A 25,908-nucleotide genomic window follows, 5' to 3' on the forward strand; every position below is an offset into this window, starting at 1 on the left:
CATAACAGAGAAAATGTGTTTCCCTGCAAAATGTAAGCCTGATACATAAGGAAAGAGACCTTAAGGCACTTGGATCCCAATATATTTATGCCTTCAAAGTGCTTTGACTTTGGCCCTGAAGCAAAAAGGCAACTGGCCATTCTTCCTTAGAATGAATGAATGAATGAATGAATGAATGAATGTATGTATGTATGTATTTCTCAGGCTGATCATTCCCTTCACTTACTGAGCTCCTGCTACCCTTGATTACTCTTGCAATAGGTGGGTGGAACTCAGAACAGAAATAATTAAACTAGCAAAAACATTTGCAATGGAAAACTGTCATGGAGATTGCTGGGGAAGAAGAGAGGGGCCCTCTCCAGGGCAAAAAACGCACATGCAGTACTGAATCTCTTTCCATTCCAATCAAGAGGAGCCTCAGCCTTCTGGGTTTTCTGGTTGGGTTTGCTGGTGCCTTTTCAGTTTAGCAGGATTCTGTCTAGCAGGGTGGAACAATAAACACTAGAGCTACAATTCGTGATCTCATTGTGGTTCTTCACTCTGTAACCTGACAAAAACACCATCCAAGCAGCTTCCAGTTTTAATTCTGGACATGTTAAAGAATCAAATCTCATAAAAAGAGCTTCTCATACTTCCAATATTTAATGTGCTTACTATTAAAATGAGAAATTGGCAAAGGCTGGTCTCTTAATTGCTTTTCTTTGACCATAGAAGTGGATGTTCTGTCTTTTCCTCATTTCCGTATTTCCACTGGAGTAAGAAGAGAGACAAATTATATGTAGAATTCAGAAACGAGCCAGCAATAACTGGTTGCTCCAAAAATGTTTTTAAAGCTTCTTCCTTCCTTGGGTTTTAAAAGTTCACAGCATGTTAGAAGTATCTCTTCTCTTTGATACCAGCATTCCTCCTGATCTATCAGTACTTCATCCAGTCATAAAGTTGCTAAGGTATAAGAAATGTTGCTGACAAAGAAGGTACCAGCAGTTTCCAGGCTAGAGAGAAACATTGTAGCAACATAGATAAAATGCATCCTAAGGCCATTAAGAACATCCAAGTATCTGTTGTCTGGAAAAGGTGGAAGAAAACAGCCTAGAATTTAAACCACAGAGTGTAAGCCTAAAGGCTTTGATTTCTCTCTATTGCACTGGGCAGATCTTCTTTGTGTATATGATTTCATTCGTCCCTGCAGTAAAAAGTCTAATATAGCCAAGTCATGCCAGACAGCCTTCTGCCAAGTAAGTCAACTCCTGAATAATGGGTTAAGTATATAGAGAACCAAGATGGACAGCTGATCCTGATGTGAACCCTCACTGTTAGGGGCTAGACATCCTGATACAGTGCCACCAGCATTATGAATCAATTCAAACATTTGGGGAAATTGTATCTAAAATATATACTTATTCTTTGCAACTTTCTCCAGAGATGTTTGCAATAGGAGACCCAATTTTTAACATGTAGGTTGCCCATCACTTATAGAAACCTATAAATCAGTAGATTTGCTTTTTTCCAGCAATATGCTCTGGTTGATGTGCTGAAATTAAAACAGATGGTCCAGTCATACATTTAATCTATCTATCTATCTATCTATCTATCTATCTATCTATCTATCTATCTATCTATCTATCTATCAAATTTTTACCACCACCCATCTCCCCCACATGGGGGAACCTGGGCGGTTCACAATAAAAACAATTAAAATTTCAATAAAATCATAAATACAACAATACATACATTACTCATGTGAATGGGACAAGGTGTGTAGCAAAGGGCTGTGAGCTGGACTAGTAGCCTCCTCCTTTGCATCATACAATTCTTGATGGGTCTGTTGTCCATGCATTCACATGGATACCTTGAGCAGAGAAAAAAAATATGTAGGTTTTCAGTTATAAAGCTTAGTCCAGATCCTGAAAGTCTGACTGAACATGGCATCAGGATCCAAGAAAGTTTCCCCATGCAAACTGATTTTCTTTACTGAGATGTTCACATAAATTCCTAGATGTTGGGAATGGTGCAGAAGGAGCCGTATCTCTTCAGCCCTGTAGCTCATTTCAAGATGCTTTACCCTTTAAGGGGAACAGTTGGAGGGGGCAGGTCCCCACAACAGAATTTGAAACTTAGGATGGAAGTCTAGCACTGGAAGTGGACTAGTAGCCAGTTCTCATGACAAGGGAGTAATGGTGTATGTACTGTATAAAATATACAGTAATGATTATTATTTTGATTAGTTGCATAAAACAGATCAGCGTTATTTGAAAATAAAGCAAAAAACAAAAAACAAAATAGAAGCAGGCTGTTGGAAAAGACAGCATGCTAATTAGAATACAGAGAGCTACAGCTTTACTGGATTTAAACTACAGGACACTGTAGAGATAAAGCAATCATATGCCTATTTGCATCTACATATCACCTTTGGAAATGGAACAAAAAAATCAAAAGTTCACAAAAATGGCCATATACGCAAAAGGGAGAATCGAATGATTGCATAACTTTCCCTGCTCCAAATTATCAAAAGCTCTCTTCATCCACAATCTCTGTGAAATTAGGGACAGTTGCTTAGGAGAAGGAAATGTTTGTAGCAGGCTTACTTAAACAAATGTTACCATCTTCTTCAAATCCAAAAAGTATGGACAGTGTTACAGAGAGAGCATTTGAAATGACTGAGAATATTGTGTTGATTTTAGTGCCAACTTAATGGAAAATTTCCAGATCAGATCCTCGAAACAAAGCTTTAACTGAGGTCACTGGGTGGGATTAGTAATATATAACTCAATCTATATCCTATCCTCATGATTTTCACAGGGATTAATACATTGGTCCATTCCATCCAAGTGTCAGATCCTTCTGCAGGTTTTAAAATAAGATGCAATACATCTTTATTTTCTATACAAAAGCTTCCCAAACATACAGAGCTGGTAGTATGCATTTTTGCTTTAAATATGCACCCTTACCCAAATATAATCGTTTGTACACAATTTATTTTCAGTGAACATATTTTTGTATGCAGCTTTTTCCATACTGTTGTTCCTCCAAACAATATTTTGCAATGTGTCATAGCTGATTATGTGAAGGATGTGCCCACTGATGCCATGAGACTTAGACTTCAGTTAGTAAAGGAAAAAACTCACTCAAATTCAGCTTGACTCCTAGATATGTCCATTTTTGTTTTCTTGTTAACAGTGTAGAAATTATTCCCCTTTTTCCACCATTAAAAAAAAAAATCTAAATCTAGCCTACAGCCTTCAGGTTGCCTGGTGGTTTCCCATCAAAAAAAATAAATATGTAAGATATGTTTCCAACTTCCTCATTTGGAACAAATGATTCCCAGTGAGGAATGTGGCACTTCTTAACTACTCCTTCCTTACTGTTACTGTTTTGTATCTTAGATCTCATCTTTTTTATGGTAAATGAAATGTAATTTCTTTAGGTACCTAGCAGCCATTTTGTTTATGCAGCTGTTATGTGACCTGCCAAGTGTTCCTGAGGGGAATTTTCCATTAGCATCACATATTTTTCTCATGTGTTATTCAGATTTTGTATAAAGCCTCTGTCAGTATTCAAAATGCCTTCATGAAACAGAATAGCAGACCAAGATTTCAGTAAACTTTAAAATCAATGCCTATTCTAAAAAACAATCTCTCCCCTTTTTTTCTGTCTTTTGAAAAGGCCTTCAGGATATGATATGAACTTCAAAAACCCACACAGACCCCCTTTAGCTTTTGTTTCTATAGGTTTCCATTTGTTGTTTTCTCTGGAAATCGATAAGATTCCAGAGATACAGTTTGCTTTATGGATGATTTAATATGATCACCATTAGCAGTGCATGAAGAAGTATCAGAATCTGCAGTTTCTTAAAAAGTAGAAGGCAGAACCTCTATTTTGTCCTGCTGAATTAACTTATCAAAATGTTATATATAACATTCTGGGCAAGGCAACTCAGTGGAAAAGTAATATTTTGGCCCATGTCACAGAGGTCCCCAACTTGTCTCTTACTGGTTATACTTTTCTAGTATGTCTAATTATGAAGGAGACATGTCCAAGAATGAATAAAACATGGATGCCAGTGATGGCTCAAAAAAGTTAAGATGGCAGCTGCAACCTTGTGATTGAAACCCTGCCCCTCATTTATGTGGGTCACACGTAAAAAAAAGGTAGAGCTTTGATTGCATGGTCATGGACAGATCTTGACATTTTTTACCCCTCCATGAATGCCCCTGAATAAAAGTGTTTTGATTGATTGATTGATTGATTGATTGATTGATATCTCATCTCTATTATTTACAATTCAAGACAGCATATATAATGCTCTCTCCTCCACTTTTCTTCACAACAACAATCCTATGAGGTAGGTTGGGCTGGGCTGAGAAAGTAATTGACCCAAAGTCACCCAGCTGGCTTCTGTGCTAAGAAAGGACTAGAACTCACAGTAGCCCAGTTGCTGAAGTTAGAATCCTCCCATCCTTACTTGTTAACATACAGTAACATTATTTCTTGAATGTCCATACTAGTTAGAAGGAATTCTTACATGTAGCCAGTCAAAATGCTCACAGATGCTCCATTAGCACTTACTAAGATTTCTATCTAGAAGGGAGGGAGGGAGCTATTGGCCTTGATGGCAGTGTGGCTGCTTCTGAAGGCCATCTGCTAGGAGACTAAATGGGCTTCCTTGTGCAGTTGGTTGGCCACTGTGAGCAGTTGGAGGGCACTACTTATGTTCTTATGAAGATAGTTGATGATAGATGATAGATTGATAGACAGACAGACAGACAGATAGATGACAGACAAATGTAGCAGGCATGCTATGAAACAAAGCACCAATTTTGAGCATCATTTTTATTTTCTGGAACATCTCTGGAGCTAACATAGGTGCCAAAGCCATTCTCCAGTAAGGAAAATGGTGGTCTAATGCAGTTTATTGCTATTTTTTTTTAAATGTGCATACTTGCCCTGAAAAAAAATGCCAAAGTTAAGCTGTGTGGTAGCATCCTGGGAAGTAAAAGGAGCAACGGGGAACCATCACACTCATTTATTTTCTTCCAAATGGGAATTTTGTGATTACCTATAACCACTCTGGCAGCCAGTTGGGGCATGCCTCAAAATTTCTGTTGCAGCTATCCTGATCCTGACCCTATTTCTTTCATTATCCAGTTTAATGCAATTAGGAGGTCTAACAATCATTCCTGACATAGCCCCTTTTCCAGTATTTGTAACTCTGACTGGTTTTCTCCAGATGAACACTTTGTCCCTCCAATGAATAGTGGTGGTTGGAAAATGGTAGGTCATTACTGTGGCAGAGAGTTACTTTCTAGTCCATCTGAGTGTCCCAATTAAAGCTCAGCATTATTTTCTTGTGCCTGGATCACTAGGTAGCTCAGGGCTGTGAGATACAAGGAGGAAATTAAACTGGTGACAGTTATAGTCTGAACAGAAGAGCAATAGAGCTGTTGGGTAATGATAGCCTTGAAATAAAGAAGCGTTAGACATAATCCTCTACCATCTGTCTTCATTCTGCTAATAACCCACCCAATCAGACACTGCAGACTGTTTGTTAACATTCAGAAACAGACACACAATCACTAGAAATGTGCCATTTCTCCAGTTGGGGAGTGATTCTTAGAACAATTGGATTTCCCCAATGGTAAATATGGCTTTGCCTGAAGAGAAAGTCTAAGTCCCACTTGTCAGGATGGAGGTCAAACTTGCACAGAATTGGTGGCCTGACAAATGAAATACAACCTACCACCCCATGTACGGTGGCCCACCAGGGACTGAATAAACCTCCTTGTACTTGCTAACTGCCTGGCTGGTAAAAACAAAATAGCAAAAAGCTAGATATTTTCTTGTGCTGGCAGAAGTGTTTTTGTGTAATCTGAAAGTGTATGTTATGGATATGCACACTGGGTCCAATAAAAAGTTCATCAGTACCAGGTTCCTATTCTTTTTAGAGAAGGGCTGATGCCAGTTTTGAGAAGGCCAAGGGACAATTTTGCTGGTAGTACGCCAGCAACATATATCTGTGCTTTCCTTAAAGCTTATTGCATTTAACTCTGGAATGAGTTGGCCATGGCTTTAAAAAAATTAAGCCTCTTCTGGATAAGGATGTCTTGGGTACCATCCTTCCTTCCTTCCTGGACCATCCCTTAATTCAAGAAGTTACATGAATATCAGTCTTTCATTCAGCACAGATATAAAGAATATCTTTCAAACTCAGTGATTCTCTGGACAAGCTGATGCAGTTTTCTTGGCAACCAAGTTGTTTGCTATTGCCTTCTTCTGAGGTTTCTTTTCTTTTTAACTTCTCAGTCTAGCCCACAGTGCTGGGATTCCCTGCTTGCCTCCCATCCAAGTACTAACCAGGCTGACTGCAGGTTAACTTCCAAACCTAGACAAGGTCAGCCAGGTGCTGGTGATCTAAATCAGGAACCTTTACTCAATATACAACTTTCATTTAAAATCAAAACTTGCACTACAGTGCTATAAAATAGATCTTCATTCCTGGTGATTAACTATGGGATTGCAAACTATTTCTCTGAAACCCATTTCAGATTATTTGATCTGGGGTAAAATTACTCTGTATAGGAAAAAGAGGATATTATGGCAGCAGTGGTTTTATTTTTATCAATCTAAGCAGTTTATTTGAAGTTCTGCAGATGATCCTGCACAAACATGCCTGAGCATGTTTTTGTGGGTGGCTGGAGCCATCAATATCTGCAGCTGTAATCATGGGTTCCCTGCAGCTGGTATAACCAAACCACATATATAGGATGAGGAACAGTCATTTGCATCATTATACCTTCCTGTGCCCATTTATTTTTCCCCAGACACTGTATTTTGAAATACCTTATAGTGGAAGCATCAAGGGAAAAATTGAACTGGCTGCTTTCTATTTATTTGGTCTAGTAGAAATAAGCTCACCTTTTCTTCCTGAGTACTTTGACTAATAAATGCAAGAAAACAAATATGGATTAGGACTGTGCAAAGTATTTGAATGAGGCATCTTGCAAAGCATTTCTCATGATCAGAGTAGCCATCCTTGAAGCATTCAAGCAGTTGTTTCCTTTGGGCAGCTCACAGTGACTACACTGAAGCCTTCCTATACCCCTCCCTTTGCTGGTGTTTCCACTGGAAGTATTGCCTGTGCATGCACAAACTGTCGGGGGAAATCTTCAAAGCAGTCAAGCGAGCCTTCCTTAGGACATAGCTGCTTTAATGCTCTGAGAATGGTTGGTTTGTTCATGCAGTGTGCCTTACAACGCATCCTTTTTGAGTAATAATATGGATGCCAGGAACAGGTAATGTGCTTCATTTCCTTCCTTCTCATGTACTGATCCTTGAAGAAGTAACAAATAGGATTTTTGACTCTCTTTATCAACAGTAGCATTAATTTTCTTCCGATCAGTCATGATCACTTGTTATGTTGGCTATTGGAATAAACTATCCAGTCTCTTCACTTAGGAACAGCTGGTAACATTGTTATATGGGATTGGGAAAACCCAATTTATTTTTATGTAAGCTATTTAAATAAAACAATCGTGTGTGTGTGTGTTTGTGTGTGTGTGTGTATACATTCTATATATACTCTGTGTGTGTGTGTGTGTGTGTGTGTGTAAATGACCTGTTAGGCAGAGTTACCCAAGAGACCTTACAGAACAAAGGGATGTGATAGCATTCCTTAAAAAAGGCTGCCTGTTATGATGCCACTTTAGTCAAACGTAACCCTACCAAGAAATAGGTGTCAGTGGGCACAACTCTAACCTTTTCTCGTGGTCTGGAAGCTTCGATGTGTGTTTTATTTCTGTGAACACACCTTCACTAGATGAGGTCTCAGCTTGTTCCTTTTTGTTCACACTCTCCTGAGTCAGACTTCTTGCCAGCTTTGTGCTGACTAGTTAGCAGCTAACACTGTAGCAATTATGGCATGTTTTGGCAGCCACTCAGACAATGACTAGCAAGAGATATTAAGCAGAAGGTGATGTCAGCCCTCTCCTCTGCCACCTGTTCAGCAAGTCAGGAGAATATCCTGTAAGTTCTGAAAGTTTCATTCCTATGTACGGAAGTGCTGGAGCACAAGCAGGTTTCTATTCCCTTTTTAATTATTGTTCTTTTCCCTGATTTTGCTCATTCTTTGGCAGGTGCATTTAGAAACATTCCAGACTGTTCTGCTGAATCAAGCACATTTTCAATAGAGAATGTGTGGCAGGGGTCTGGGCATCAGCCAAGATTTGATTTGGGTTTGAGACCCACAATTGGAAAAGGTTGAGCGTTGCAGTTGCAAGTTGTGATTCAACTGTGAGGACACCATGATTCAGTTGAACCCGTTGAAATTAAAGATGTGATTTAATAAAAAGTTCAGCTATAGGTGGTTAGGGGGAAGCCTCAAAACATCTGCACCAGTTTTATTTTCTGGCAGAACAGAATAAAAATAGGAATGGCAGACACTTTAGAGGAGTCATTCAACCCATTAATCTCTGAAGCTTCACTGAATTCATTTTTCAAATAATCTCTTGCACCTCTTTTAAGACAGAGAATAGGGATGAAGAAGGGGTAAAATAACAATCTCGAAATTATCCAGCAAAGAACTTTCAGAGAATTTCTGCTGAACCAATGCAGAACATGTATTTTAAAAAATATATCAAAAACTGTCTTTAAAAAAATCAGAGTCCACCACCCTTTGACAACTTGCTGTTCTAGGTTGGCAAGCTTTTTTGTTATGGCTTATCAGTACAGTGGCCATACATACTTTATTATAAAGGACAGTCCTTTATTTCAAAAAGCTGTCCTTTAGGTTTATTTAATTTAATTATTTATTTTCTTGGTTTTACCCTTGAATTTTCTTTTGTAAAGCAAAGTTATAAACATAAACAATTTAATTTTTTGATCCTTATGAGCCTCTTCCAGATTTGCCCCTTTTTCAGGTTTGTCCTTAATTTTTTCCAAGAAAATATGGTCACTGTACTCATCAGTGAAGTTAGCTCTTCTGGGAAGGATGCATTATGTCCTGCTTGTGCAACAATTTAAAAGAAGTCTGAGAAGTGAGTATATTATTACTATTGCATGTATAATGCATGGTACCATCAAGCAATGGTCAACTATGTGCAGTAATCTAACAGTATCCGTATGAGACCCACTCACACAATGAAGATTATTCATTCAGCGTAAGGCAGAATCTAGTAGAACAAAGCAGAGGATTTTGTTTTTGTTTTATTTGGAGGGGACAGGAGAATGAAAGGTTTAAGGTCCAGTAAATATCTTATTTACTTTATTAGCATCAGCAGATCATAAGGCCTTTCAAAATATTGGAAATTAATAGTTAGATTTTTCAATACTGGGTGAGCTGTCCCAATGATCTTACAAAGAGAAGGTCTTCTTGACTCCACAGAAGAGACCTCACTTTGTTTTCTTTTTTTTTCCTTGAACCCCAGCCTGTCCCTAGCTTATTTTATGAAGATTCAGATCTGGACTGTGGAATGGGGGGAGGGATAGTTAGAGAGACAGCCACTTATGCATGCAAATGAAGGCTGCTTTATGGTTTATAATTATCTTGTACCAGCCCTCCAAATAATTATAACTCGTCCATATTAATAATTGATCTAGAACGGCAGCCCTGTGCCACAGAGCATACAAGAGAAAGGGGGGAGATCAAGCTGGGTTTGCATAATGTGATTTGGTATAAACCAAACAACTAGTAAAATGGCAATGAAGGGACATGTACATTTGCATCCATGCACCCCCCCTCCCCTTGAAAGAGTCAGTGAGCTATTAGAACAATTAACTGGTGTGTCCATTAAAGGCAAGCAGCAATTATTTTGTTTCTAATTTAGAATAAATATAAAAGCCCACTTGTGCAGCTGAGTGGCTTATTTGTCCTGCTTAAAGGGATCTAATGGGGTGAATGTTGTCAACAGAGAAAGAGCTTCTCAATTTCCATTTGTTTTCCTGTTAATTTGGTATCTTTCTTCTGCCTGCCCTCACTTTTTTCCCTAATGGAAACTTGAAAGGATAAATTAAGGAGGGTGAGAGTTTTATAAATACTTGGGCTGGGCAAAGCTTCGAAGGGATGTTCCAGTTCTGGGAAGATTTGTAGGAAACGTCCCTTGGAAAATACTTTCCAAAGCAACTTGTCTTCCCCTGGCTTGTAAAAGGGGGTTTGGCTATTCAGCTTGCCTTACTCCAAACTCTCATCTGGCAGTTCGGTAGCTGGAAGCATCTTCTGCCCTGTGCATGCTCTGAACCGTTTTCCCAGTTCTTCCTTTTGGTAGCTGGAAGCATTGGAAATGGCTTCTATTCATGATCACTAAGAACTGGGTTTTATCAACAGCCAAAGGAATGCAAAGCCAGTGCTGTTAAATAACACAACTGCAGTGCAAAGTGAAGGAAAGGAGGGAAAGAGCATTGTTGAGATAATGCTTTGGAGGCAAAATGCTTTATTGATGAAAGGTTGTTCTGTTGGACTTGGCATAATCATTTTTTGGGTGAGAAGCTGTAAGAGTTGATTGGGCCAGCTCCATTTTGAAAAGTCAGGGGCAAATCCTAGACCTTACCCTCTAGAGAAGCTTTACAAATCAGATTTTCCTCTTAGAGCAGAGGAGATGGATTGGTAGAGTATGCATGAGGATCCATCAGTGAACCTCTGTAACTTCTCAAAGATACTTGGAATGTTCCTAAATAATTTCACCAAGCAATTGGTAATGTAGAGTGGGGCCATCAGAAAAATGGTTATTCTAAATGAGTTATTTGAATGCTCCAGTAGAATACAAAAGCTACGCACAATCCTATCATGTTCAAGGAATTTCATTTTGGAATATGAAAAGGTGAACTTTCTCAAGCATTCCTGATTATAAAGAATGGGAGCTGATTTGGCTGAGAGCCTGTTCAAAAGGACCCAAACCTACCTTATTAGAAAATTTAGGGCTTAGAAATACTATTCTCTTGAAATGCTCATGCACATGAGAGAAATACAACTTTATTTACAATCAAAGATGAAGGACAAATTTTATCCAAAACAGCTCGGTCGTTTTGCTCTAAAGATTGCTTTGGGTATGAACTTGTAACTATCCTCTCTTTGAAATTTCAATCTCTTCATTATTCCTTTCTGTTCAAGGAGTAATGAAAATACTTTTCATCCTTTCTCTCCACCATGGAATTGGCTCTTTAAAACAGCCTAGTAAAGTACTGGAGATGCTTTAATAGCATCTCTTCAGACATAATTGTCCTCTCTGTTAAGGGCCATGGTCCTTTTCACATCTACTTCCACTTCATTGGGTACTATGATAAACTGTTTCCTAGGAGGTAATATTTCATAAGCAATGCAGGTCACTTCATTGACTCAGCCTCAACTGGACCAGAACTTGCTATTGCAGGTCTGTTTATACCATTAAGCCAACTTAAAATGATGCTATAAATCTTCCAACAACCCAGCTTAGTCTGTCTAAGAAACTCAAAATGAAACTGTCCTCAAAAAATTCAGCATCAGCTGCCTTGATGATAGTTGCCCAGAACTGAAAATTCCAGATGCTGTTTAACATGTGATTCAATAACTATTATTTTCTGAGTACAGTGGTCTTTCTGTGCTGATTATTGCATGTTGAACTAGGACCATGGTCTGGAAAGCTGGGAATTCGTCTTTCTCCAGCTTAACTTTCCCTATGCAATAGACTCCAGATGTGTTGGGTTTTCACTCCCAAAATTCCCATTGGCCATGCTGGCTGGGAATTCCAGGAATGGTGGCCCCAAATCATATGAAAGGCATTGAATATGGGAATGCTGTTTTAGTTAAGTTTAGTTTTTGTGTGTTTTCCCCCCAATTCTGTTCTGTTCCATTACCATGTTGAAGGACTTTAGTAAACAGGTGGAGAAATTCTGTTGAAATATTTTCAGTGTGTGTTTTCTTCCAAACACATAAGTTGAGGTATTTTCTACTGGGAGTTGCATTCAGAGAATTGTGACATCTGATGAATAAATTATGTTCTGCATATTAGTTTGACAGATCAAGGCATTTCCTATACAAAAATAAAAATGTAAATATTGATTTCTTGAAGCTATTGTGGAATTACATATTTAGTTACTAAGAACTGCCAAGACCAACAGTAACAACTTCAGTATAAGAATGTCCTGTTTGGTGAACCAGAAAACCTGCAAGCTGGTGGAGTATCTCTGTGACTCAGAAAGTATTTTGAGGAAAAACGGTGACTCCACCCACCCAGACTGGCCATTAGCAGTCCTCTGCTAGAAGATCTACAGAGGCTTCTTATTCAGGTTGGATTTTCTTTGGCAGTACTACTTTTCTGGTTTGATCTTTTGATCTTTGGCTTCTACCTTTTCTAGATTCTCATGTCAATCTGCAGAAAAGGGGATCACATTACCCAACACCAGAAAATATCCAATCCATGTTGGAAAGGTTAGAGATTATCTAGGTGTTTTGGTATAATTCACATTGTTAGAAGGCAGCTTGTCTCATTTGATTAATAACAATAAACATACATACTCATACATGCCTACATACAAACACACATACACACAGAATTAGCCCAGGAAGTATATGCTATTTCTCCTTTACTTGTATCTGGATCTTTTGATAAATAACAGAAACTTTATCATATGAGAAAAAACCTTTTTATAGCATTTCTACAGACCATATTTGTTCATTTGGGTATACAGAGATTCTTTAAATATATCAAAACATCTATTTGTGACAAAATGTATTATTTTTTTGATTCTTGACTTGTCAGACACAGAGGGGTTGCCACACAATGTGGTTTTATAGAGATTGTGGTAGGAAGTTAGTGAAATATTGCATGACAAATAGTTCTCATTAATATTCATAAGAGACCAACTGTGTGGCATGTATAAGCCTTTTAGCTTTGTTAGAGAGACAGACAGATGAGAGAGTTTTCTTGATATAGCTGAAAGCAAATGCTACAAAAATGCTACATGAAGTAATTAGGATGGTCTGGAAGTAAATGTTCTTTCTCTCACCTGCACTTCAGGCCAGGAAATGTGCAGGGATGTTAAAAGTACTAAAATATAATACAAAGAAAGTCATACAAAGGATTCCAGCTAAGAACTAAGCTGCCTTGATGCAAAACTCCTTCCAGGATGCCAACAAGCTAACCATGTTCCTGCTAGATAATAGTTAGGAGATGGCATTTGTGACAACACAGAAGTATCTCTTATTTCCATAATCAGTATTTCATTCCCCTGTTTTCCAGAAGAAAACTGTTGTGTCTAAACTTCCTGCATCAGAGCCATAAGCATCTCTCATGAGGGAGAAATGTAGCATTTACTTCAGAAGTACTATAGGCATGACCAGACTACATCAGAAGTCTTGGTCCTACTACCAACTTGATCATTTTGGTTGTTATGAAATCTGTTTCCTGTCTGCTGGGCTGTGGGCAGTTGTGGAACATATGAATAAGAACTAGATATAGCAGATAACATCATCACCCCACCGAGTTTGGAACTACCACCATGTCTTACAGCAATGAATTTCAGGCGTGTTAAGGTACCAGGTATGGAAATGTGATCTTTGTGTGACCATTACCCTACTGCGAATCACTTTCCTTAAGTAATATTACAGAAAGGGGATGGGGAACCATTTGTTTGCCACATTTTCTCAAGACTAATTTGTTAGCCTACATGATGGCAGTGGACATGTCTGAGGCCCATGGTGAGTGAGTCTAAGGTCAAAAGTAGGTGGAGCCTCTCCCTTCCTTCTACCATCACAATCTCATCCCTTTCTTTCCACCACCTTTTGCTGCCTTTTATGTTGCTTATTCTTTCTCTTTCTGCCATCCTGTTCATTCTCTCTCTTTCTCTTTGCTCCTATCTAAAATGCTTCTAAAGAGGAACAGAGCACGTTTGTCTTGCTCAAACCCTAGGCTGTTACTTGCAGGGCTTCTGAAATTAGGACAATAGGTTTTGAAATTAAGCTGAGGGCCATGTGAAAAGAAGCTCAGGGCTACCTATGCCTACCTTCTACATACAGTACTAGAACGTTATAAATGATACTTTCTCAGCATCAGTCATAATTTTGTAAATATTTACCCTGTCCTACCAAAGCGTGTCCCTATCTAACAAAGAAAAGCCCAAACATCACACAGAAAAATTGAGATCATTTTGGTTATCCTAAATTCTATTTGACATTCAGCAGCATTTGTAATGACTTGAGATGACGTCAACCCTTTCCTGAAGATGTCCTCACACAAACCATGCAGTTATATACTTCAGTTCACAACACCCAACACAATAATGTGTGTTGCGGCATTTGTGTGATAACATTCTCATGGAAGTGTCATCATTTCCTCATGCCCCTCCCCACAGATGCCCTTATTTCCAATTTTTACTCCACCAAATGCATCATGAATATTGTGAAAGAAGTGTTCAGGCATCTACTCCCACTCAAGAACAAAAATCCTAAACTCCATGTTCCAACCAAATCCCGGCACAAAGGATTAGCATAGCTTGAGGAATAAAAAACAAATGTTACATACAAGATTATTTTTCCCACTCCCTCAAATAAGATGTATGCAAATTATTGCCTTCTACTTTTTTTGTCATCCAGATAAGACTTATTAAATAATGTATTCACTGCTTGCTTGATAACTGAGTGAGTTATTAGTGGATATTGGTTTTTATTATAGGGCCTTCTCCAGATACTGACTTTCAGTTAAATAAAGTCCCAAGGATGTAGACCTAGAAATGCAATTCGAACTAAAGTAGGATCAAGAAGGTGTTTATTGCTAGGCAACCTGAATGTGCCTGAGCCTTAGACAGCTGAGGACCACACAGTCTATGAAGCACTGTTCTCAACTCCAGTTCAGTAGCTTCAGTAGCTTCAATAAATTGCCATACATCCCAAATCCCATGTACCATCTTCTTACTTCCAATAAATCAAAATACATCTCTGTAGCAGGCACATTCATCTATATCCTCCTCTAAAACAATGAATGTTGCCATTCTGGCCATAGAAAACACCAGGGAGACCTGCCAGGGAAAGGAAAGAGGGGGTGGAATCTACTCAGTCCATATCTAATTGCAGGCCTGCTCTATATCAGGCTTCCTATCTTGCAGAGTCACCTCTAGAACACACCTTTGGAAAGAGCCCCAAAAGTCCTCTAATTTGCTCTAATCTATTGGTGCTGCAACAAATGCATCACTTCAGAGTTTAATGTGGCTATCCATAAAGGAAGAGCCATCCCAGATCAGGCCATTGGCTCACTGACCAGCATACTGTGTCAAAGGTTATATTTAAGAAGCTTACAAAGGAGTGGAGTGGAGATGATAACCCACTGTCACTTCTCAACAGCCAGTTTTTAAGAAATTCTGCCTGCAATGGAGCTAGAGGCTGAGGGACTAGAGAGCACATTCCAGGCAGATAAGCGTTCACACGGTTTGCACAGCTTGGAAAGGGGGAGGGGCGGTTGAGGAAGAAAGTTAGACTGGCACTGCCCTAGATTCCCAAGGGTATTTTTCCCTTTAGCTCAGTTAGGGAACCTTTAGTCTGGCAAGATTCTGTATAAGGTAGAAACAATAAAGAACTAGAGTTGAGACTCTGATCAGCGTGGTTTCTCCTCCTATTTCACAACATGCCTATGGTTCCAGAGGTAGTAAACAGCCATCAATATTGGCAGTCATTGAAATCCTGATTCTCCATGAACTTGTCTAGTCTTCTTTTAAAATTATTTTTAAAAATCCAAATGTCTGCCCGTACCCAAAATGCTGAAGCTCAGTTCCCCTGTATAATTATGCACTATATGAAATTATGCATTTTCTCTTATATATTAAGTTCAAAAAACCTTTAGGATAACAGTACATATCTTTCCCCAGTAATTCTTAACATACTTACAAAATCATTATCAATGTTAGTATTATATCAAATAAAAAGAACATCCTGGATATTCCTCTTAATCAGCAAGATCCATACCAACCATAATCATAAAAAATTTATCCCACCTCAGAAAGATATTATCTTATTTGTAAAATGCATATCTAATCCCAATACTTCTTAATATTCATATATAATCATTCTAAAGACAAAAATATCTTCATCTTATATATGAAATGTAGAAAATATCTTATTACTAATATTTAAAAAAATATTACCATTATCAAAATCAATATAACCTAAAGTGAAAATAACATCCTGGGCAAAGAATCATCTTAACCATCAAAAACGCATCTGCACAAGCATAAGTCCTGTACACCATATTCCAAATGTGGTCTCATCACTGAACTGTGTAAAGATCAGTGAATTGTTATACTGAATTCCCTTCCTAATGATTCCAAGCATGGACCCCATCCTCAGCTTACAAACTCAAACAAAGAACAGCTTCTGAATCTGTGTTCCCATGTCAAATAGTCAAATTCTCAAGATAGTTATTCTGAGATGGAAATCTTAAAACAATAGATTGTAGGAAGTACTTCCTGGTACTATGTCCAGTTTGGAACTAAGCATCAGCTTGGGTTTGCTCTAAGCAATATTTTAGTGACCCTTCTCAGTCTTGTTACTGGCTCTTCTCTACATCGTCATGTTTTGTTTCAACTGGAATTTTTGCCTGAGAAATTATAAACTTCCTTGGTTCTTACCCACTTAAGAATAAAACAGACAAGGACCGTTGTCCTCTGGTTGGCCAATGCATGATGGATGCTAGACTCTTGGATTATTGGTCTGATGTTCTGTTACATTTTATTCTAAACAGTTCTACACACCCACAGATAGCTCCATGCTCCCTTTGATGTCCACTGGGGCTCCGCTTACAACATGAGAAGAGTCAACTAATTGTCTGTTGCCCACGTGATTTCAAAGCAAACAGACTGGTGGAGTTGATTCTTCTCATAAGGTTGTTAGAAGGTGCTAAAGGGTTTCTGGTATTTATCATATGGTAGGAAACATGTCCCTTGAGTGACAGAGTTTTTTTCTATCAAGAGTTTAAGGTGCTCTGGTTAGTTTCTAGTGATAGGTTATTTCACAAGGCACAAAGGAAGTACAGCTTGAGAGGTGTTTCTGTTGGCTTGCCAGAAGAGTTTTACTCCAATAGAATTGAAAATAATAAATCAACAATAATGTAGCTTCCTTACCTGAGCCTGAAATTTTCACATTGGAGCACTGGAAAGGTTATGATTCACCACCACAGCTTATGAAGTACCCTCACTGACACACAAGTACTAACAACAGACATAGAAATGACACATGGGTAGTCTTAGACAGATATATTCCTCTGGACTGTAGATATTTGATTCTAGCTATATGAACAAGGAGTACAAACTAAAGCTCATAACAGAAGCAAATAAACATTTCCTCCCATGGTGAGTGATCATTAGGGTGTTGTGCTTTTTTTTTTCAACTATACTGTTAGATTTGCATTTGTAGTTGTAAAGGAAAGATTGGATAGTGAGCGTCCGTTGTGGAGGCAACCTACTTTACCCAGCACCACAATGCTAATGGACATTAAATATATCCATAGTAAGAGTTGCCATATGATGAAACCTTCATGAACCTTCAGTCCTTGTAAACACTAACAATGGAATATCGGGAATGGCCTGTAAAACCACTAAGCATTACCATTAGAGATTGGATGACTTCAGCTTTGCAGGAGTTGAATACTGGAAGATGCCACTGATCTATATAGCTCAGGGATGTTGTCTTCTCCAACCAAGTATTTCTCAGAAAATCGACACTCTCCATCACTGAAGAGCTGATGTATCTACTGGGCAAGCTGATTGGGGAAAGCTGGTCTACATGGATTAGCAGTATGGCTTTACACAGCCCTGCCAGAAGATGCCAAAGATTGAACCTGGAGCCTTTTCCCTAGACTTGGTAGGCCTATTCAGATGGTTTCCTCTGGCATGCAAGGAGACCATCTCCATACCTGTAAGGGTAGTTGCGAAGGATGAAGCTAGTTGCCAAATGTTATGTGAAAGGTGAGGCTACTTGACATGCCCTGGCTCCATTCCCCTGCTTAGTAAGCACTGAGAAGAATTCCTTCTGGAATTCTGCTGAGAGTGAATTTGAGGGTTTTGCTTCCACCAGATCTAAGACAAGATAAATACTAGCTGGAAGGAAGTCTGGCAAGCATTTATCTCCTCTGTGGTGGTGCTGGTGGGAAAGGTCCAGGTTTAAGTGGATGAGCAGTGGCACTTAATTTTTAAATGTGCAGCAGGTTGGCAAGGACTTGTCCAGTCTTCTTTAACTTTTAAAAACTCTGCAGACAGAACTAATAAGCTCTTTGCAAAAAAAGTTTGTTATTTTCTGACATGACTGTGCAAGCCCTGAGTCATTTTGTACAAAAAGGGGAAATGGTCAAATACACAGAGCAGATTTCCCCCAGGCTACCCATCTCCTCTTCTGAATAGGGCTAGTAATTTGGAATATCCATATAGCTGCTGATAGCATCACTAGAATGCACCATGTAGTATTTGTGTTCTTTCTCTTTTTCACCACCCAGCAATCATCTTGCATGCAATATTCTGCAGAATTCCTCTGGAAATGTAATAAAAACAGATTGAGCACAATGTAGCCTATAGCTTGTCAACTATTCTCATTTGGGTGGGGAAAAAAAATTGCCTCTAGTGGCTGACAGTGCTTTCAGCCCATAGCCATAGGCATCTGAGCTGATTGCTAGTCATTTCTCTGATGAATAATACACGTTCTTGAATAGGTTTGTGCATATATCTTCAAATCCTATAGGGTAAATTTAATGTTATCTTAGGGCAACTGACTCCTAGAATGAAGAGATTATTTCAAACCTGCAGCCCACAAGCACAGCTACTGGTTTCAAATGTCATTAAGTTTCATTATAACAAATAAACACCGCAATGACATTTATAAGTTACCATCGAGCACAGCAACACAAATATGAACCAGATAAACTGCATTTGATCCAAATAATTACTGCAGGCAATATTGGGTTAGTCAAAGCTGGCAGCTGGGTGCCGAGTAATTTATAGGGTTGCATAAAGCAGTGAGCCGCAAACAGCTTTCTAAAATTATTATGATTATTGTGTCCCCTTCTTTTTGTCTCAAGTGCCTAAAAAGGTTAGGAATAGAACCTTGTTCTAGTTGCACCCACAGCAGAAAACGTTGCTGGCAAATACAAGAGTCAAAATGGAAATCTTAGCCCAGGGCTTCTCTCTCTTCCTATGAAAATCAATTTGATTTTCTTTTTTCCCAGATCTCATGTAGTTTAAATGGAGAAATAAACCAGAGAGTAACCTTATTGCTGGAGATTACATCTGAAACATTCAGAAATGTATGAAGGCAGACATATGGGTGAAAGATGTTAAAGAAATCCACTTACTGTTCACAGAAACATCCTGATCTGCTTTAAAGAATTCCACTGTGGGTCTGAGAATAGCAGAGAACAGCCTGCTGTTCTCTGTCATTCTTTGCTAGAATTAAGATTTAAAAACTGAGCAAGGTGCACAAAAAACCATATTCGGGGAAAATGTCATACTAAAATAAATGTTAGCACTAGATAGACAGGTATTTAGGATAAATAGGTAGGAAAAACATAACATGGGTATAAATGCATAATCTAAGCATGTGTATGTTGAGGACATGCAGAATTGGCACAATTATGGAAGTAGCTTTTAAAAACATGATTTGTTAAGAAAATGGATGGAACATAATAATATGGAAGAGCCTGTGACACTGGCATTCACATCCCTAATCTGGGCTCTAATTTTTGTGCCGTGGAGCCCTTTGAGAGTCTGGTGAAACCTATGGAGTCTAGAGGCCATAAATTACTTTATCGCCTACATTCATTCTTGAATGAAAAACTAAATTTCTGTTAGAGGTCACTGAAAATAAAGCTGTGTTTTTTTCCCCATCCAAATTCACAGATCCCCTGAAGTCCATCTGTGGACCCCAAGGTTAAGAACTTCTGCTCTGATTAAATAGCTCTGCTTCTTACTTCACACGTGTATCCATGCATTTTCTCACTACAGCCCATTGAATAATGTTGGCAAAAAGTTCTGACTTCATCTTTGCATACAAACCAGGGGATCCCCCTCCCCCACAAGTCCCAACCTAACAGAAGGCCAATTTTGTGCTGTTGTTATGAAAACAACACAGACATATCCATGCAGTCTCAGGAGTTGAGCTCAACAGAAGCGAGATTTTTCTTTTTAGAGTATATTAAAAAAGCTCTGAGGAAGTTCTAAAACTGCAGGAGAGAAATGATCGGATTGACAATATTATACCCTGTTCTTTGTAGGACAAATGAATGAATCCTGGGAATGCAGTTGACAATGGTACCTTTTTGCTTGACCCAATAAGGATGTCAAACTGAAGATAGCCCTTCGGTCAGCCTTCCCTAAATGACTCATTTCAGATGCTAGGATTATTGGAAGTGTAGTCCAAAATAATCTAAAAAGTGCCAAGCTGGGGAAGATTGTTTTACACTCTTACCAGCCTAAAAAATGTCACCGTTGCCCATACATTTATTTCTGAGAGTTAAAGAAGAGGTTGGTTAAGATATAGCACATATATTTTTACCACATAAAATAAGGAAAAGGCTTTGATATCCTGCAAGGCATCTTCGCTTTGTAGTTGTCTTGTAGTGTCATTGTATCTAAGCAAAGGTTTTTCATATATATACTTTGTGGGTGTGGGTGTGTGTGGGTGTGTGTGGGTGTATATATATATATATATCACATACACAAAGACAGACACACAGAATCTCAAGTGCAGTCTTTAAATCTTATTAGCAGGAAATGGGCAGATTTCCTCCAAGGGATAAAAGAATTATCCTGGTCCCAGAGAAAATGCAAGGTAAGAAAAAAATAATAATCATCATAGGTGTCCTTACCATGTTTTTGTTCAAGAGAATAAAAGCTGTACATGATAGAACAATTCCCCTCTTGATTCTCACAGCAGTGGCTGACGGTCCTCCAGTATTAGCCATTTGAGCAGCCAGAGGAAGGCAGGTAAGAAGATCAGGAAGATGAGGTACAGAAGATATTAGCTTTGGAAAAATGTTCTATTTCCAGAATATAGTGTTTGAAGAACTTTCATTATATAAAGAGGCAAAACCGGGCTCATTTATTTTAGATGGAGCTTCTCAGGTACAACAATTCTCCTGTGGCTGAGAGATGAATTTCTATAGCGATTGGAGAACAAGGAACAATGGGGCCCTCATGGAACTATTTTAACAAATAGCTAAGAGATTAATTTATTATTTAAGCCTCACTTCTCTGTGGTTCTGATCTGTCTGTAAAAACTGTGTAAGAGATGGCAGAGGGCACAACTGGAACAAAATTGCCATTTTATGACAACTAATTTCAAAGATTTTATAACAATCGCATTAAAATGGATATATAAACAGGGAGTTCAATAGATAGACACAATTGATGTGATAGTAGCTCTACAATTACAAATACCCACTTGGATGACCTCCTACAAGATGGAAAGATGGAAAACAAAAAGATCTCGGTCCAAACTGGAACACTATAGTGAAAGGCTAAATGAAATATAAGTATCTGTTGAAACCATCACTTCAGATATCAACACTATTCAGATGAATAAGACGAAAAAGCGATAAAGTGAAAGTGGTAGAAAATTATAGGTAGAAAATTATAGATGTAGCCTCTATGTGTATTCTCTGACGTGACCCTTGGGAATTTGGTCAATCTTAATGTAAAGTACTCTTCCACCTCAATATGTCAGGGAATGATTCTAAGGAGACTAAGATCTAAGTAATATTAAGTGAATCTATCCTTCTTACTCTCTTAAAAAGGAGACAATAAACCATATTTTAACAAGCTTGTTAAAGAATACATTGTAATGGTTGCCTATTCTAAAACACTATCAGACTCATGAGCAGGAATTCAAAGAAATCTGATTTATTAAAGAATAGTATGCAAGATCACAAAGAAAGCTGAGAATGATAAAAGCGTGCCAAATACAAACTAAAAACCCTTGGTGCAAATAAGATCCCTCCCCCCGTAGAATCTTCCCAAGTTCACAATCCCAGGTGCTCCTAACGTTTTCTGATGGTCTGTGGGAAAAGTCCTTGAACAGAGAACATAACCCAAACACATTCCATTGTAATGAACACAGATACAGAGTTTGGTACAAGGTTGCACAGCAGCTCCCTCCCAAACAGAAACGCGCATCAGTGCCATGGTATGTGAAATGTTATGATGTATACTGTACATTGAAACAGTGAACATGACACACATATCTCAACTCACAATATGCATTTTTAATTTTTAAAAAATATTATTTGGATTTATTTAAATATGACTGAGAAGTGTGAAAGCTGATAGATAATGGCATTCTAATCCACACCTTAGTCATTTCCCCACTGGTGATCTATAGCATCTTCTAGATTCATTCAAATGTTACTGTGCCAAAGTAACAGCAATGAGGACAGGCTTTATATCACATCAGTGATGGCTGGGTGATGCTGGATGCTGTAAAGGTGAGATAAGTCACTAATGGGGAAATTGCCATTGCTGGGGAGAAATGCCCCCTTTAGCATAAATGAGGTAAGGCATCTGGGGCAGAAGTCACATTGCAACAGTTGTATCTACCTACTCTGTAGACAAACACATATACATTCATTGTACTATAAAATTATAATTCAGTGGCACCTTTTGGAAGGACTCTAGAGGATTCTGCCAAGTTTTGGGGTGACCATAGACATTTCTAGGGCCTTGGGTTATACATTTCTGTTTTGACAGAATGTCTTTCCCTCAATTACCATGGCTTATCCATTGTTTCCTCTTAGTGGCAATACAGAGGGAGAGACTTCATAGGAAAAATTGGTGCAAGAAGTGATGTATAATCACTGTACTTTTAAATGCTTCTCAGCTGATTTGGAAGATAGCATTTCAGCCCATTCTGAATAGCTGATCAAACAACTCACAGCTACTTTGGCAGTTGAGCTGGGATTTTATGGAGGTATCCAAGCTGAGGAAGATGGGTAGTTCAGAAATCTTGCCAGTGAGACTAATCAATAGATTTCTGAAAAGTCTAATATCTTATTCAAAACAGAATTGTCTCTTACATTTGAAGATCCTTAATGGACACAGGATGCCAGTGTGTCTTTCTGTACCACATTTCAAAACCAGTTGCTGCTGCTTGATATGGGCTGATTTCACCCAAACCTTTTCAGATCTGAAAAATTAGGTTGCCATGTGGTAGTGTCATAGCAATTTGAATGCAATTATGTCCAGGCAGTCTCCAAGAATCAGACACGATTGAATAGATAAAAAAAGAAAATGATCAAAAGCGGCAGAACTGGGTTTTTCCTTCCCTCTCTTGAGCTTTGGAGACCAGTGGTAATACCATTAAACTGCTACCATAATTTTTAATATGTCAGATGCTGCTTTCAGCCTTAATCATTTCTTTATTTGCTGGTCATCACTAATGAACATATATTTATTATATCTTAATGGAAGACAAAACCATACTTTTTCTTGAGGTCTGGCCAAGATGAATATATTCCTGCCAAGAATGCTTATACACTCACTCTGTATGTGCAGTGGATGAGAAAGGATGAGTCAGCACTTGGCACATAGATGTGCTACTGTTGAGCTTCCCATAGCCTTCTCTACAGGCTCTATGTTCACTACGAATTATCCAAAAACTGCAAACAGAAGAGAGGGAAGCAGCTGGCAGGAAACAAGAGCATTAGCGCTATTGCTGAAACAAAGAGTTTTTTTCCCCATCCCGAAGCATAGCAATTTGCAAGTAACATTTACATATCCAGACCTTCTAATGGATCCCTGCATTTGATGCTTGATATCCTCAACATTTCCTTAATTAATTTTGTCTTGCAAACCAAGATCCTTTTCCTGATGAACCAAGAAGTCTTTTTATGTCAATTAATCAGTTTTCTTCCTCCCCTTCTCCGCTTTTTCATCTTTTGTTCCTTTTAGTGTGTTAATGTAAATTTAGAATATTCTAAGGGCTTGGGAAATGTCCCTCAAAACAGAGATGGGCAAACAGTTTATTTCTGTTTTCTTTCACTTTCACTGTTTGGTTCCATCTCATTTCCATTTATATCTGCATCTGCTTTTTTTTTAATGCTTTAAAAATCCCACTCCAGTAACTGTTTGTGAATATATTTTCATGAGGTTCTTACCATGAAATGTATCAAGATATTTGGGAAGAGCAAAAGCTGAGGGACAATTAATGTTCATTCCACTGAGTCATCCAGTATAAGCAGGTAAGTCCCTTCATATTAGAATTCACTAATACCGGTAGTCCTCGCTTAATGATCACAACTGGGACCGGAATTTTGGTTGCTAAGCAAAGTGGTCATTAAGCAAATCTGACCCAATTTTATGACCTTTTTTTGTGGTGGTCATTAAGCAAATCACCATAGGTGGTAAGCAAATCACATCATCGTTAAGCGAATCATGCAGTTCCCCATTGATTTTGATTGCCAAAAGCTGGCTGGGAAGGTCAAAAATGGTGATCACATGACCACAGGATGCTGTGATGGTCATAAATGTGAACTGGTTGCCAAGTGCCCAAATGGTGATCACATGACCACAGGGATGCTGCGATGGTCATAAGTGTGAGGACTGGTCATAAGTTGTTTTTTTCCAGCACTGTAAATTCAAAACCAATGGTTATTAAGAAAGCATTGTTATTAAATGTATAGCATCCTGAGATTCAGGACTGGACCAAGACTTTTTGCCACTTGAAACAGCATCAAATATTATTTCTTCCCACAGCCATCTGAGATGCAAAACACATAAGCATGACCAACCTGTTTTTGCCTTGAGCCACACATTCCTTGGGATTATTTTCTGAAATTGACAATGAAAGAACAATAAATAAATTGGCTGATCATTGGCTGCCGTTTCATCCCCCAAGAGTCGTCTGCCTAAGATGGTTGCCTCATGTTCCTTTATAAAAAGACCATCCATGCAAACCTCATGGAAGTATACATAGAGAATAAGAAACTTTGGACACAGATAGCCTTGAAGAAGATATGTGGCAGTTGTTAGGAAAAGATTAACTTAGCCCTGGAAAAACAGGGAGAGTTAGGGAAGAAGTTCAAGGTAGCTCTGTCTTGACTTTCTTTAATATAAGAGAGGGGAACGAAAAGACTATCAGGCTTTCAAAATTTCCTGGATTTTGTCTCTTCCTCCTCCATGTACCAGTTGCAAAGAGCCTGGAATATTTTCAGTTTGTTCCTGCGTTAGGGAATAGCTCTTTATGATTTTGTACAAAATGTTTAGTTTTGGCCCATTCACACAACCAAGTCTATATGTTCAGTGGAATGGTTTCTCTCCAGATGAGATAAACTAACAAAAACCAAGAGTGCACAGCCCAAATTATAAATCTTGATAATCCAGGCAATTATCCTTTTAAAAGATATATTGACTGTTTAGTCCTCAAGGTGAGAGAGATCCACATAGTTAGGCAATGGTAACATTTTTTCATTATTTTCAGGACTGATCAAATTGACCATATCTGGAGAAGATTAGTTTCAGAGCATTTAATATCTTTTCCCCCAGCGAGCTGTTTAACCCAAACCCTAACTGGTTATATTGCTGATATTGTTGGTTTCTGTCAAATATAACTTAATATTCTTCTTTCCCACCTCTCATGGCAGTAGGATCTAAAGATTTCAATGTTCTGGGCTAGGGGACTCACAAACAATAGTGACATCTTTTGCCCTAAAGACAATGCAGCCAAACATTAGGTAGGACGGTGAAGACAAGAATGGAGTTGTTTTACCACAAAGTGAAGCAAATACTGGAGAAAACAGATTTGCTTTTGAGCTATGAGGGAAGATGCATGGCTGAAAAGATATGCTTTGATCCAGAGTGGTTTGGATCCTGCAACAAAGTAAATCCTGACCCATTTTAGCCTTGTGTACTATGCCAAGCATTGCTACCCATTGTATTCCAAGCTGCATTCTCTTCATTAAATGTTAGGCTTACACAAAA

The 25,908-nt window shown here is 38.5% G+C and overlaps 1 protein-coding gene across 1 annotated transcript in view; it reads left to right on the forward strand.

Annotated features, from left to right (window-relative positions):
* Positions 1 to 25,908, forward strand: part of KIRREL3 (kirre like nephrin family adhesion molecule 3) — a 672,744-nt gene that overhangs the window by 387,264 nt on the left and 259,572 nt on the right. The window lies entirely within an intron of this gene.

Source organism: Candoia aspera, chromosome 9 (assembly GCF_035149785.1).
Source record: "Candoia aspera isolate rCanAsp1 chromosome 9, rCanAsp1.hap2, whole genome shotgun sequence".
NCBI lineage: Eukaryota > Metazoa > Chordata > Lepidosauria > Squamata > Boidae > Candoia > Candoia aspera.